The sequence below is a fragment of the Hypanus sabinus genome, chromosome 7, assembly GCF_030144855.1.
Source record: "Hypanus sabinus isolate sHypSab1 chromosome 7, sHypSab1.hap1, whole genome shotgun sequence".
NCBI classification, from domain to species: domain Eukaryota; kingdom Metazoa; phylum Chordata; class Chondrichthyes; order Myliobatiformes; family Dasyatidae; genus Hypanus; species Hypanus sabinus.
In genome coordinates this window covers 97,496,214-97,512,873 of record NC_082712.1, presented here as the reverse complement: position 1 = coordinate 97,512,873, position 16,660 = coordinate 97,496,214, and positions in this window count along the sequence as shown.

The window sequence follows — 16,660 nt, the reverse complement described above, 5'->3', positions numbered from 1 at the left end:
GCATCCACCACGTTCTGTAATCGTTTCCATTCCTGGGCATTGGTGTTTCCATACCAGGCCACAACGCAAACAGTCGGGATTCTCTCCACTCTGCATTTATAGACATTTTGCAAAGTATCGAGGGACATTAAATGTAGGAAGTCTTGGAGATGGTAAATAGTGTTTCTCTTAGCAAAACTAATTTAATGATGACCACTTAATACATCAATAATGTTTCAGTAATTTTGTATACGTATTGGTTGATTAAGTATTTTTGTTGGTTTAAATAATTCATCACAGGGCATGTGTAAAAATATGTCAATTGCATACATTACCACGCTACCATCTGATATGTGCACATTTCGCTTAAAGGAAAGACATTGCAAACTCTGTGTCTTCCTTTGAATTAGCTTGATGTTTTAAAGTTACAAAACATAACACCTCCCTCCTCTCATTGCTACCATCAAGGAGGAGGTACGGGAGCCTGAAGACACACACTCAATATTTTAGGAACAGCTTCTTCCCCTGCACCATCAGATTTCTGAACTGTCCGTAAACATAACCTCTCCATATTGCTGTCTTTCAGCAATATTTAATTATTGTTACTGTAGATAGTAGTACTTTTTATGTACTGCTCAGTACTGTGGCCAGAAAACCACAGATTTCACAACATGCACTCAGTGGCCACTTTATTAGGTAAAACTCTTCTCCTGCTCGGTAATGCAAATATCTAATCAGCCAATCATGTGGCAACACCTCAATGCATAAGAGCATGCAGACATGGTCAGGAGGTCCAGTTCAAACATCAGAATGGGAAAGAACTGTGATCTTTATTTATTTTATTTAGAAATACAGTACAGGCCCTTCCAGCCCACTGAGCATAGCAACCCGCTGATTTAACCCTAGCCTAATCAATTTACAATGATCAATTAACCCACTGACTGGTACGGCTTTGGTCTGCAGGAGGAAACCCACGCGTGCAGTAGTGTACAAATTTACTTACAGACGATGCCAGAACTGAACACCAAATTCTGATGCCCCAAGCAGTAATGGTGTCACCCCAATCACTACTGTTGTGGTGTATAATGACTTTGACCATGGAATGATTGTTGGTGCCAGATGGGGTGGTTTGAGTATTTCAGAAACTGCTGATCTCCCGGTATTTTCACACACAGATGTCTCTAGAGTTTACAGAGAATGGTGGGAAAGGCTAAAAAATAATCCAGTGAATGGCAGCTCTGTGGGTGAAAATGCCTTGTTAATGAGAGAGGTCAGAGGAGAATGGCCAGACTGGATCAAGCTGACAGGAAGGTGACATTAACTTGAATCACCACACATTACAACAGTGGTGTGCAGAAGAGCTGCTCCGAACACACATGTTGAACCTTGAAGTGGCCGGGGTACAGCAGCAGAGGACCATGAACACACATACACTCAGTGGCCGCTTTACTGGTTACAGAAGGTGCCTAGTAAAGCCGTCACTGTGTGTCTGTCACTGACAATAAACCTGAGTCTGACATGCTGATAAATTTTAAGTATCCATTTATTATTAAAAGGAGAACATCTGCAGATGCTGGAAATCCAAAGCAACACACAAAATGCTGAAGGAACTCAGCAGGTCAGGCGGCTTCTATGGAAATGATTAGAGCATCGAGGTTTCAGGCCGAGTTATTGTCACGTATGAAACCTTTGCTTTTGCAAGCCATGCATACGGGACAACTCATCCAGCTAGTACAAAGAAAAGCAATAAAAGAACACAGATTAAAAGGCTATGGGGAAAATGCAGTGCAGTCAGACAACAAGAGCCAATAGATAGTGAGTTCACAGTTCCACCTTATCACACCAGGGAACCTTCAATAGTCTGATAACAGCAGGGTAGAAGGTGTCCTTGAGCCTGGTGGTAACTACTTTTGGGCTTTTTGTATCAGCTGGGTCAAGCAGAGAAGGTTCAAAGGATTGCATAGTTTATCCCTGTTAGTTGTTCTTGCATCTTAAGCCTGAAAGCATGTATCGCCAGGTTGAAGTTGTTATAAAACTACAAGTGTCCCCTGCTTTACGAAAGTTTACTTTACGCCACTTTGCTTTTGCAAAAGACCTACATTAGTACCTGTTTTCGCTAACCGAAAGAAATCCTAAGAGGAATTTCGCTTTTATGAAAAAAGGCGCCCACTTTAAACTTGTGTTTACCCCGCGAAAGACTACCATGACCGTGAAGCCTTGCGCGGGCAGATGTGTGCGCATGCGTGTACAAACTGGTTTTGGCTAAATCTTCCCAACTTTGACAAGTGAAGCTACACTGTCGGTACATTATCTCTACTTTATATAGGCTGTGTATTTATCATATTATTCCTGCTTTTACTAATATGTTAGTTATTTTAGGTTTTATGTGCTATTTGGTATGGTTTGGTAGGTTATTTTTTGGGTCTGGGAACGCTCCATAATTTTTCCCGCATAAATTAATGGTAATTGCTTCTTCGCTTCACACCATTTCAGCTTACGAACGGTTTCATAGGAGCACTCTTCCTTTGAATAGCGGGGGAAGCCTGCTATTCCCTGACTGGTTCCCTAGTACAGCACTGTGCAAAAGTCTTAGGCACATATATGTGTAACTAGGGTGCCTAAGACTTTTGCACAGTACTGTAATAATTATATGTACTTCACTGAACAACTGCCACAAAAAAAAAGAATTTGATGATTATACATGAGTGACGATAAACCAAATAGGTGATCTCCAGCCTGATGGCATGAACATTGATTTCGTGAACTTCAGGTAATTGCCCTCCCCCTTCACCATTCTCCATTTCTGTTACCCTCTCTCACCTTCTCTCCTCACCTGGCTATCACCCTCTGGTGCTACTCTCCCTTCCCTTTCCTCCTTGGTCTTCTACCCTCTCCTGTCAGATTCCCCCTTCTCTAGCCCTGTACCTCTTTCACCTATCAACTCCCCGGCTCTTTACTTCAGACCTCCCCCTCCCACCTATCACCTACCACCTGTGCTTCTTATTCCCCTCCCCCACTTTCCTATTCTGACTTCTCATCTCTTTTTTCCAGTCCTGAAGAACGGTCTCAGCCTGAAGCATCGACAGTTCACTCTTTTCCATAGACGCTGCCTAGCCTGCTGGGTTCCTCCAGCATTTTGAATGTGCTACTTTGCAGACTTCCTCATATTTATGATAAACCTGATTCTGATAGGGGTCTCCATTGTGGATCGAGAGTGGGAAGAGGGCAGGGAGAGTGGAATCATGGTTGGAAAACGGGGAAGGGAGAGGGGAGGGAGTGAGAAGCATGAGAGACGTTCTGTAATGATCAGTAAGCCAAGTGACCTTGCCTGGTGTCTCAGGGTTGGATGTGTCTGCATCTGCGACACAATCTAGCTTGGAGCGAAGAGCAAGTTTGTGAATCTGGCGGGAGCAAAGGACGTTGGGAATGGTGAGGGTGGAGTGCCGCGGGAGAGGTGTAGAGGAGGGCTGTGGAGGAACAACACATTGTATCCCGTCCGGGCAGCCTCCAACCTCAAAGCATGAACATCCATTTCTCCTCTTGGTAAAAAAAATCCCACCCCTCTCCCTCTTCTCTTATCACTTCCCCACGGTCCCCTCCCCCTTCCCTTTCTCTTGTGGTCCACCCTCTTCTCCTATCAGATTCCTCCCTCTCCAGCCCTTGACCTTTCCCACCCACCTGGTCTGACCTTTCACCTTCCAGCTCTCCTCCCTCCCCCGACCCACACCTTTCTATCCTGGCATTTTCCCTCTTCCTTCCCAGTATTGAAGGAGGTCAAATGTTTATTCATTTCCACAGATGCTGTCTGACCTGCCGAGCTCCTTTGGCACCTTGGGTATGTGCTTCTTTCTTTCTATCTATTGTTCACCTTCACTGCACTTTCTCTGAAGCTGTTACTCTGAACTCTGTTATTGTTTTACCTTGTTCTGCCTCAATGCTCTGTGTAATTACTTGAACCGTATAAATAGTATACAAGAAAAGCTTCTCACCATGTCTTTGTACATGTGACAATAAACTAATTCCAATTCCTTCCATAATTTTGAAAGCCCTCGGGACCCTTCCTAAAGTACACAGCCCAGAAACCAACTACAGTTCTCTGATAGAGGTCAGACTGGTTAGCAGGAAAGCACTTTGAATTCAAAGCCTCTGTTAATGGTGCCCAGGATATCCTGTGTACAGTTCACAGCCTCAGTCGAGCCACCTTCAAACATTAGAATGTGAGCATCACCAAGTCTCTCACCCCCTTTCGGAAGAGGAGACCATGTTGGATTTTCGGAGCGATCTGTTATGCTGTACCAGCTGGCCGGTGGTGGAGTGGCAAACACACTGGGCTTTGAGGCACGCTTACCATCCGTGCCAGGTTGAGCGTCGAGCTGGCAACTCGGCCTCGTAAACAATAGACAAATAGGCATGGTTGCCACCCAATGTGCCACAAGGCACGGAAAGGAACAACAACAACATATACAGTATGTCACTACATACAACTCTGATTTACTGAATAAGTACAATGACCGTAATAGAACCATTGAATGACTGCACCCAACAGGGTGGACAACCCGCGTGAAATCTGATACCCATCACTCACCTTTCTGTCCAAAGTTCAAAGTAAATTTATTCTCAAAGTACAGTACACCTACGTCACTCTGAGATTCGTTTTCTTTCAGGCATGCTCAATAAATCCAAAACACAATAATAACCAAAACAGAATCTATGAAAGACGACACTAAACAGAGTGAAAAAGACAACAAACTGTGCAAATACAAAAAGAGCAAATGGATTCCGGGGAGGGATGTGAAGTGTAGTGAATGCTGAATAAATACAGTTATCGAACACCAGAAATACAACAGATCAAATGTGGACATAAAATGACTGAGCAAGTACATTTACCAGTAGTTCAACTTTAACAAAAGGAAAGCAAAAGGGCCCATTGCAGATAAACGTTGGAGCTCATTCCCCGAGTAGTCGGGTGTATCATTTTACTCGCGCCAAACCACATTCTGCATGAAAGTCACTGGCCGCAGTCCTCGGAGACCAACTCGAGTGAACTGGCTAACTCAGGAATACTGGCACTTCCTCCTCAGAACCACTTATATGCACAAAGGCCTTCTTACAATGGGGTCTCTCTTTCGGTCGGCATTCTGCGGCATCTTCCCTTGTACCCCACTACTCAGCTCCCACCAAAAGACCCCAAACCGTCCTCCAGAAATCTGACCCTGCCCAACTCTCTCAAACCTTCCACTGGCTAGAAAATTACAAATGTACCAAGACACAACAGTCCTAGTTCTGACAACATGCTCCTTATCGTTAGCTGAAGCCAAAACACTCTTACCAGGAGGACACAGCTTTTGCAGAAAACTGCTAAAATAAAAAAATACCTCACAGCATAGCTGTAGAAATCACCCAAAGTATTACAAAATTATCAAGTATCAAGGAGCACCTTTATTTGCCATGTACATTTACACATATTAGGAATTTGCTTTGGTGTGACTACAGCATTCAATGATTATAAAGAATCCTTCAATCGTTATGTTGCCGTGTTGCATGACGTGGGCAAACGTGGTCTCTCCATGACTGTGATTGTTCGTGGCAAATTTTTCTACAGAAGTGGTTTGCCTTTGCCTTCTTCTGGGCAGAGTCTTTACGAGACGGGTGACCCCAGCCATTACCAATACTCTTCAGAGACTGTCTGCCAGGTGTCAGTGGTCACATAACCAGGACTTGTGATGTGCGCCGGCTGCTCGTACGATCGTCCTCCACCTGCTCCCATGGCTTCACGTGACCCTGATTGAGGTGGGGGGGAGGGGAAGGGGAGCCTAAGCTGGTGTTACACCTTGCCCAAGGGTGACCTGCAGACTAGTGGAGGGAAGGAACTCCTCTGGCAGAAACGATTCACATCTATCAAAAAATTTGCCAAGAAATATCATGGTCATGGAAAGACCACGATTGTTCACATCATATAACACGGCACACAACAAATAAACAAGCTGCTACAAGAAAGCAACATCCATCATCAATGACACGCACCTTCAGTCCATACCCTCTTCTCACTACTATCCCCAGGTGGGAGGTACGGGAGCCTTAGGTCCCACGCTGCCAGGTTCAAGAACAGTTATTACCCTTCAACCATCAGGCTCCTGAACCGGGAGCGTTAGGTCCCACACCACCAGGCTCAGGAACAGCTATTACCCTACAGCCATTAGGCTCCTGAACCAGCGTGGATAACTTCACTCACCTGAACTCTGACCTGATTCCATCACCTACAGCCTCACTTTCAATGACTCTACCACTCATGTTCTCAGTATCGTTTATTTTTTATTTGCACAGTCTTGTCTTCTTTCGCACACTCGTTATTTGTCAGTCTTAATGTATAGTTCTTCATCGATTCTGTTGTATTTTCCTGTGAATGCCTTCAAGGAAAAGAATCTCAAGGTGGTGTATGATGGCGTATAGTATATTCAAAGGATCTCAAAGTACAGCTATTATCAAAGAACGTGTAAGTTAGACAACCTTGAGGTTTGTTTGCCTACAGGCAACCACAAAGCGAGAAACTGAAAGAACCCAATTAAGACCAACACCTGATGTGTTGAGAAAGTGGGAAGAAAAACAGAAATCATGCAAACAATAGAAGCGAAGAACAACATTTCTGAACCAAAATGACTCCTCAGATCGGAACCCCAGAGCAGCCTGGGGTAGGCCCAACCCCTGGAATCAGATCAGCACATTAGCAGGTGTGGAGCATAGCAGCTGGGGGCAGTCTTTGTTAATGAATTTACTTTGAAGTCAAAGTGAAAATCAAATTAAATTAACTTCTTTATCGAAGCACATACACAGTGGGCTCCTTGTTAGGTATACCTGTACACCTGCTCGTTAATGCTCAGCCTGGCAGCAACCCTGTGCATAAAAGCAGGCACACACAATCAAGAAGTTCATTTGTTGTTCAGAACAAACATCAGAATATGACTGATGCACCACCAGTAACTCACTCTGAGATATCGGCTTTTATTGACTGGAAGAAGGAACAAGCAGTGAGTGACCACCATACTACATCCCGGAGACTGAGAGGCCTCAATCGCCTTTATACCGGGGTCTGTGGGAGGGGCCACAGGAGCAGTCAGCAGGGGGCGTGTCCAGACAGGTGTATGTAGTTCACCACAATGACCCAAAAGATTTTGACCGTGAAATCATTGTTGGTGCCAGATGGGGTGGTTTGGGTATCTCAGAAACTGCTGATCTCCTGGGATTTTCATGCACGGCAGTCTCTAGAGTTTACAGAGATTGGTGCAAAAAAGAAGACAGAAAGAAATACCCAGTGAGCGACAGTTTTGACGGTGAGAACGCCTCGTTAATGAGAGAGGTCAGAGGAGAATGGCCAGACTGGTTCAAGCTGACAGGAAGGCGAGAGTAACTCAAATAACCTCACGACACAGGAGTGGAGTGCAGAAGAGCATCCCTGAACACACAACACATCAAACGTTGAAGTGGATGGGCTACAGCAGAAGAAGACTACAAACATTTTCAATGACCACTTTAGTAGGAACAGGAGCTATCTTTGTTAATAAATCTACTTTGAATTTCAAAGTCAAATTAAATGAAATTAATTATCAAAGTACATACTGCATATTGTGGAAGAGTCTTTGGCACCTATATATTGTAATATTATGTATTGCATTGTGCTGGTGCTGAAAAAATATTCATGACATCTGTGAGTGATGATAAACCTGATTCTGATCTGGGTCTCTGTTGTGGACTGAGAGTGGGAAGGGGGCAGGGAGAGGGGAGTCATGGTTGGGAAAAGGGGAGGGAGTGGGAAGCACCAGATTGACATTCTGTAATGATCAATAATGACCTTGCCTGGTCTCTCAGGGCTGGGTGTGTCTGCACTCGTGCCAGCTTCCCACCCCCGGACACGCCTCCTCTACCGCCTGTCCCACACCCCAGCGGTGGTGCTCCACATTCGCCATTCCCAACACTCTTTGCTCCCGCCAGATTGACAAAGTGGCTCTCTGCTCCACGTTGACAAATGCAGCACTGTATAAAAACCTCAGGCACCGAGCCACATATAGACAGCACAGTGCATTACCCCATTCTACACTGAGATTCATTTCCTTGCTGGCATTTACAGGGAAATGAAGAAATACAATACATTAACAAACAGCTCCAATCAGTGGGTGAGGGGTTGAGAATTATTGGGCTGGGGGGGGGGGGGGTGACAGACGTGATATTGCCTCCACCTCCTGCCGCAGTCAGCTCTGGTGTGACGAGCTGCTGAATGTTGCAGCTGCTGTCCTGTGAAATACAGAAGTGAAATGCAGTGAGTCAGAGTGTGTGTGGGAATCAGACATGTTCAAACACCCACCAGCTTCCTCAGACAGTCTTATCTGTCACAGCAACTTCCAGTAAGTGCCAAACCCCGCTGATTACTAAAGACTTACTGGATGTGGCCACAGTAATACCAAACAAAAATTGTGTCAGGTTCCAGTTATCATTAATAGACAATTAAAAAAAAAACTTCTATGTTATTCTCCCCAGCTTCTCTCCAACCAGCCATTGCCTGTGCCCCAATCAAGCCACTCACGGACTGAAGGAGGAACAGCTCATACTCTGGTTAGCCTCCAACCTGAACATTGATTTTTCTAACTTCCGGTAATTTATATCTCTGCCCTTTCTTTCTTTTTCCTTTCCCTATTCTGGCTCCACACTTACCTCTTCCCTTCTCCTCAGCTGCCCCTCCCTCTGGTCCCTCTTCTCCTTCACTTTCTCCCATGGTCCACTGTCCTCTTCTTCAGTCCTTATCCACCTATCAACACCCAGCTTCTTACTGCATCCCTCTCGCCCGGTCACTCCAAACACCTTTCTCTCTTTCCACCTTTTCATTCTGGCTTCTACCTGCTTCTTTTCCAGTCCTGATGAACAATTTCAGCCTGAAATGTTGAATGTTTATTCCCCTCCATAGATGCTGCCCGACCTGCTGAGTTTCTCTGGCACTTTGTGTGTGTTGCCTTGGATTTCCAGCATCTCTTGTGTTTATGTGTCTGTGCCCTGTGAAGCTGATGTCCTTTCTAGGGCTCAACATGTCCAGTTGATTGCTTCACACAAACAGATTGTTACTAACATTGAGGTGACACCCGCATTTAACCACTATCCATCGAGTGAGATTCAGGGCAAAAGAGATTCCGCAGGTGCTGTAAGACCTGAGTAACACACTGACGTAGTGCAGCAGGATCTCAGCTGGTCAGACGACAAGGAATCCGGCTCCTGAATTGGCATGGATAACGTAGAACCATAGAACACTACAGCATAGTACAGGCCCTTCAGCCCTCCATGTTGTGCTGACCCATATAATCCTTAAAAGAAAGTACTAAACCCACACTAACGCTCCATTTTTCTTTCATCCATGTGCCTGTCCAAGAGGCTCTTAAATACCCCTAATGTTTTAGCCTCCACCACCATCCCTGGCAAGTCATTGCAGGCACTCACAACCCTCTGTGTAAAAAACTTACCCCTGATGTCTCCCCTAAACTACCCTCCCTTAATTTTGTACATATGCCCTCTGGTGTTTGATATTGGTGCCCTGGGAAACAGGTACTGACTATCCACCCTATCTATGCCTCTCATAATCTTGTAGACCTCTATCAAGTCCCCTCTCATTCTTCTACACTCCAAAGAGAAAAGTCCCAGCTCTGCTAACCTTGCTTCATATGACTTGTTCTCCAAACCAGGCAACATCCTGGTAAATCTCCTCTGCACCCTCTCCATAGCTTCCACATCCTTCCTATAATGAGGTGACCAGAACTGAACACAATCACCTCAACTCTGAACTGATTCAACAACCTACAGACTCACTATCAAGAACTCTACAACTCATATTCCCAGTATTATTTATCTATTTATCATACCAGTGCCCAGGAAGAAGTTGCTAACTTGCCTCAATGACTACCATCCAGGAGCACTTACATCCACTATGGTGAAGTGCTTTGACAGGTTGGTCAACTCCTACCTGAAGAGGGACTTGGATCTGCTTAATTTGCCGCAATGGGTCGACCACTTATCCATCTCATTGAGTAAAATGGGACACTGCTTTACAAGTACCTCCGCTCCATCCGTCAAAAATAGAAGTGCCCATTTTAATTCCGACTCCCCATTCCCATTCTGACATGCCAGTCCGTGGCCTCCTCTTCTGCTAAGATGAGGCCACCCTCAAGGTGGAGGAGCAATACCTGACATTCCAACTGGATCGCATGATTATCGATTTCTCCTTCCGGTAAAAAAAAATCCCCTTCTTCCACTCCTCACTCTGGCCTTTACCTGTTCTCACCTCCCCCTGGGTCCCCTCCTCCTTCTCTTTCCCCAATGGTCCACTCTTTTCTCCTATCAGATTCCTTCCTCTCCATCCCTTGATCTTTCCAACCTTCTTGGCCTCACCTATCACCTTCCAGTTATCCTCCTTCCCCTCTTCCCACCTTTCTATTCTGGCATCTTCCCTCCTTCCTTCTCAGTCTTGAAGAAGGATCTTGGCCTGACACTCTATTCCTCTCCGTTGATGCTGCCTGGCCTGCTGAGTTTTTCCAGCTGTCATAGAGGGGGTTATTGGGAATGGACCCAAATGCAAGACAGAGACATCGAACTACTAGGAACAGAATTAGGCATGAGAAGGAAGCAAGGGAAGTGAGGAAGAAAGGATGACACAGGCCCCGGATGAGACAAGGACTCTAGGCCTGGGCTAGGACCTGACTAGGACAGCAGAACCTGGGAACTAGGAGCCTGGGCTTGGACTTCAAGCCAGAGACTGGACAAGGACCCAGAACCTGAGTCTTGACTCGGGCTCGGACGCCAGAACCAGGTGAGGAGAGGCACAGTACTGGACGTGAGACTCCTGGACAAGACAAGGGATCCCAGCACAGGATGAGGGAATCCCAGCACTGGACTGGGCAAGGTATTCCTGTGCTGGGCGAGACACATGGACATGACAAGAACCCAGAGTCTTGGTCGAGGGAGAGACAGGAACATGGAACACCGAGCCGGGCCCCCTCCTTGGGTACAGGACGTAGAGCCGGGACTCATTACACAGAACACAGAACACGACGAGACATTTCCCAATGCTAGGTAGTGGCAAAATGGCAGGACCTACCTAGCGAAGGCGTGGACATAGACAGACAGTTCCAAACAGGGCGAGGCTCCAGACACAGGCAAGGCGAGGCAAGGCTCCAGGAGGAAAGGGAAGGGAAGGGATACAGACAGGGGGGTAAACACAGGAACAATCCAGCATCCAGAGGCTGAATCCTGAAGCTATTTATCAAGACAGATAAACAAGAATCGGCTGCCTCAACAGAAACTGGGAAAACCCGGAAAACCTGGAATAAGGAAAATGGACCGGACCGCGAACCGGAACGTGGATTTCACCGACCGGATCGCAAACCGGAACGAGGATTTCACAGACCGGATCACAAACCGGAACGTGGATTTCACCGACTGGACCGCAAACCAGAACGTGGATTTCACTGACCGGACCGCAAACCAGAACGTGGATTTTACAGACCGGACCATGACACCAGCATTCTGTATGTGCCACTCTGGATTTCTGTCGTCTGCAGGATCGCTTGTGTTTATGATTTGTCATTTCATTGGTTTTCCACTCAGCTCTGGAACATGCGGACAGAGAAGGTGCACACATCAGGATGCTTTCCATTGGCCACAACTCTACTGCAACACTAACATCCCTTCCAAACTAGTCAGTCTGCTTCAAGACCTGGGCCTCCGTGCTCCATTGTGTGATTGGATGCTGGACTGCCCCACTTGCAGGCCGCAGTATGTTCAGATTGTCAACACCTCCTCCACAATCTCCCTCAGCACAGGGGCACCACACGGCTGCGGGCTTACTCCCCTGCTCTAGTCACTTTACACTTATGACGGTGAGGCTAGTTACAGCTCCAACACCACAGTTAAGTTTGCTGATGTCACCACCGTTGTTGGCTATATGAAAGGTGGTGATGTATCGGAGTATGGGAGGGAGATAGGATATCTGGCCATCAACAGCAACCTCTCTTTAAACATCAGCAAAGCCAAGGAGCCAATTACTGATGACAGGAGGAAGAAATTGGGGCTCCATGAGAGGGTAGAGGGTGGATAACTTTAAATTCCCGGGCACTACCGTATCAGTGGATCTGTCCTGGGTCCCACACGTAAGTGCCACTTCAAAGAGAACATGGCAGCACCTCTACTTAGAATCTTACACAGGTTCGCCAGGTCATCTGTAACTTTGATGAACTTCTATAGGTGCAGAGTGGCGAGCATCCTGGCTGGTACGTACGGAGACACAAATGCCCAGGAATGGAAGATCCTACAAGAGGAGATGGATGCAGGCAAGCCGTTCCCATCTTTGAGCACGCCCACAAAGAGAGCTCCTCCCGTCCTGGCCTTGCTCTCTTCTCACCGCTACAACCAGAAATGAGGTGTAGGAGCCTTAGGTCCAGCACTACAAGGATCAGGAACCCGCTACAACCTGCAGGCTCTTGAAATAGTGTGGATAACTTCACTCACCTCAATACTAAATGGATTCCGCTCCCTACAGACTTGCTTTCAAAGACTCTACAACTCATATTCTTAGCATTTATCTATTAATTAATTAATCAATTGATCAGTTATTTGTTATTTTTTTGCACAGTTTATGTTCTTTTGCAAGTTGGTTGTCCATCTTTGTGTGTAGTTTTTCATTGATTCTGTTGTTGTTCTTTGTTCTACTGTGAATGCCAGCAAGAGAATGAATCTCAAGGCAGTATATGGTGACATATATGTAGGTTGATAATAAATTTACTTTGAGCTTTAAATAAACAGTTGACGTTTCAGGCCGAGACCCTTCATTTGGACTGCTGACTGATCTGATTTGTCATTGGGAGAGTGCTGGAATCGCAAAGGAATCATCAGTTCCAGTTTAATGCCACAGATGCCACTTACTAACTTGCTGCCACTGGTGTTTAGGGCAACAATGACTGTCACACCCAGATAGAGCCACAGAACATTACAGCACAGAAACAGGCCTTTTGGCTCCTCTTGGCTGTGCCGAACCATTTTTCTGCCTAGTCCCACTGGTGTAGAAGGATTCTTCATTGTTGTTTCTGTTTTACATCAGAACATAAGAAATAGGAGCAGGAGTCGGCCATCTGGCCCACTGAACCTGCTTCAACATTCAATAAGATCATGGCTGACCTGACCATGGACTCATCCCCACCTACCTTGCTTTTCCCCAGAACCCTTAATTCCCCTACTATGTAAAAATCTATCCAACCTTGTCTTAAATATATTTACTGAGGTAGCCTCCACTGCTTCAATGGGCTGAAAACTCCACAGATCCACCACTCTCTGGGAAAAGCAGTTCCTCTTCATCTCCATCCTCAATCTACTTGCTGAATCTTGAGGCTATGTCCCCTAGTTCTAGTCTCACCTACCAGTGGAAACACCATTCTTGCTTCTATCTTATCTATCCCTTTCATAATTTTATGCTTATAAACGATCTCCTCTCATCCTTCTGAATTCCAGTGAGTACAGTCCCAGGTGACTCTGACCCCCTCACCTCTGGAATCTGGAACCTCCTCTGCACTGCCTCCGAAGCCGGTTTATCCCTCCTCAGGTAAGGAGACCAGAACAGCGTGCTGTACTTCAAATGATCTTTTCATTGCAGTACATTATACTGACGCAGAGGCACAGAGTCACTCAGCATGAAAACAGGCCCTTCTGCCCAACCCTGCCCTGCTATCTGTGTTTCCTAGTGTCCTTTCCAGTCCTGTTGAAGGGTCTTAGCCTAAAACAAGAACTCCTTTCTTTCCTCCGTAGATACAAGAGATTCTGCAGATGTTGGAAATCCAGAGCAACACATACACAATACTGGGGGATCTCAGCAGCATCTATGAAGGAGAACAGACAGTTGACATTTTGGCTGAGACCGGAGGGGAAGGGTAGAAGAAGCCCTCTGCAGATGCTGCCTGACCCGCTGAGTTCCTCTAACAATTTGCGTGTGTTGCTCAAGATTCCCACCATCTGCAGAAGCTCTCATGTCTCATGTACCTTCTGTAGATGGCTTTCACACATCACTAACGTGGCTGCCTCAACCACTGTGTCATTCCAAATACACACCTCCCATTGTGTGAAAGAGCTGCCCTTGCCTCTGATTTTAATGTTCTTGACAGGCACAAATGACATAAACTAACATAAATCGTTCGCAATTTACACACCAAAATAAACAAGAATAACACACTGAGAGCTGTTGATAGAGATGTACAAGTTGACTGGAAAGGGACACTAGCACAAAGGACAGCAGAGCAGCAATGGCTGGAGTTTCTGCAAAAAATGAGGGAAGTGCAAGACAGATATATTCCGAGTAAGAAGAAATTTTCAAAGGGAAGAAGGATAGTACCATGGCTGACAAGTGAAGTCAGAGCCAAAATAAAAGAAAAAGAGAGGGCATACAAGGAAGCCAGAGCTAGTGGGAAGATAGAGGATTGGGTGGCTTTTAAAAACTTGAAGGAAACTAAGAAGGTCATTAGAATGGAAAAGATGAATTATGAAAGGAAGCTGGTGACTAATATCAAAGAAGGTACTAGAAGCTTTTTTAAGTATATAAAGGGTAAAAGAGAGTTTGGGGTATATATAGGACCAATAGAAAATGACGTTGGAGATATTGTAATGAGAGACGCAGAGATGGAGAGGAACTGAATGCATATTTTGCATCAGTCTTCACAGTGGAAGACATCTGTAGTATAGCAGACATTTCTAGTGGGACAGAATATAAGAGCAGGACTGTGATGATGAGGCTCTATAAGGCACTCGTGAGACCACACTTGGAGTATTGTGTGCAGTTTTGGGTTCCTTATTTTAGAAAGGATATACTGACATTGGAGAGGGTTCAGAGAAGATTCACAAGAATGATTTCAGCAATGAAAGAGTTACCATACGAGGAACGTCTGGTGGCTCTTGGGCTGTATTCCATGGAATTCAGGAGAATGAGGGGGGAATCTCATAGAAACATTCCAAATGTTAAAAGGCTTGAGCAGATTAGATATGGCAAAGTTATTTCCCATGGTAGGGAGTCTAGGACAAGGGGGAAAAACTTAAGCAGAGATAGGTAGGTTTTTGATTATCCAGGGCATCAAAGGGTATGGGGAGAGGGCAGGGGAGTGGGAATGACTGGAAGAATTGGATCAGCCCATGATTGAATGGCGGAGCAGACTCGATGGGCTGAATGGCCTACTTCTGCTCCTATATCTTATGGTCTTGTGATCAGAGGCAGAGATCGAGTGGACAGCCAGAGACTTTTTCCCAGGGTGGAAATGGCTAATACAAGGGCGCATAATTTTAAGGTGATGAAACGTATCAACTTCTATCTGAGAAGCAACAGGTCCACAGCAGAAGCCATCTTGTTGGCTCTTCACTCAGCCCTGGAACATCTGGACAGAAAAGATGCTCTTCATTGATTACAGCTCACCATTCAATATCATCCCCTCAAAACTAATCAATGAGCTCCAAGGCCTTTCCCTCAATACCCCCTTGGGCAACTGAATCCTCGATTTCCTCACTTACAAATCCCAGTCCGCTCGGATTGGCAACAACGTCTTCCCCATGATTTCCATCAGCGCAAGAGCACCACAGGTCTGTGTGCTCAGCCCCCTGCACTGCTGGCTTTACACTGATGACTGAGTGACCAAGCACAGCTCCAATGCCATATTCCCGTTTGCTGATGACACCAGTGTCACTGGTGAATCAGCATACAGAATGGAGATTGAAAATCTGGCTGAGTGGTGCCAAATCAACAACCTCTCACTCAATGTCAATAAAACCAAGGAACTGATCAGGAGAAGAAAACCAGAGGTCCATGAGCCAGTCTTCATCGCAGGAACAGAGGTGGAGAGGGTCAGCAACTTTAAATTCCTCTGTGTTATAATTTCGAGGGACCTGACTTGGCTCAGCTCGTAAGTGCAATTACAAAGAAAGCGTGGCAGTGCCTCTGCTGCCTGAGGATTTTGCAAAGATTCCTCATGACATCTAAACTTTGACAAACTTCTATAGATGAGCGGTGGAGAGTGCATTGACTGGCTGCATCATAGCCTGGTATGGGAACACCAAAGTGCTTTAATGAAAAATCCTACCAAAAGTAGTGGATAGGGCCCAGTCCATCACGGGTAAAGCCCTCCCCACCATTGAGCATCCATCATCAGGGACCCCCACCACCCAGGACATGCTCCCTTCTCACCACTGCCATCAGGAATAAGGAACAGGATCCTCAGGATTCACACCACCAGGTTCAGGAACAATTACTACCCTTCAACCACCAGGCCCTTGAACTAAAGGGAATAAATTCACTCAACTTTGCCCCATCACTGAACTGCTCCCACAACCTACGGACTCACTTTCAAGGACCCTTCATCTCATGTTCTCAATGTTTATTGTTTATTTATTTATTAGTTTTTTTTATATTTTCACAGTTTGTTGTCTTTTTCACACTGGTTGAACGGCCAGGTTGGTGCCTCTTTCATCGATTCTATTGTGGTTGTTATTCTATTATGGATTTATCGAGTATGCCCACAAGAAAATGAATCTCAGGGTTGTAATTTACTTTGACTTTCAAACTTTTGATTGGAGGAAAGTACGGGTGACGTCAGAGGTAAGTTTCTTTTACACAGAGAAGGGCAAG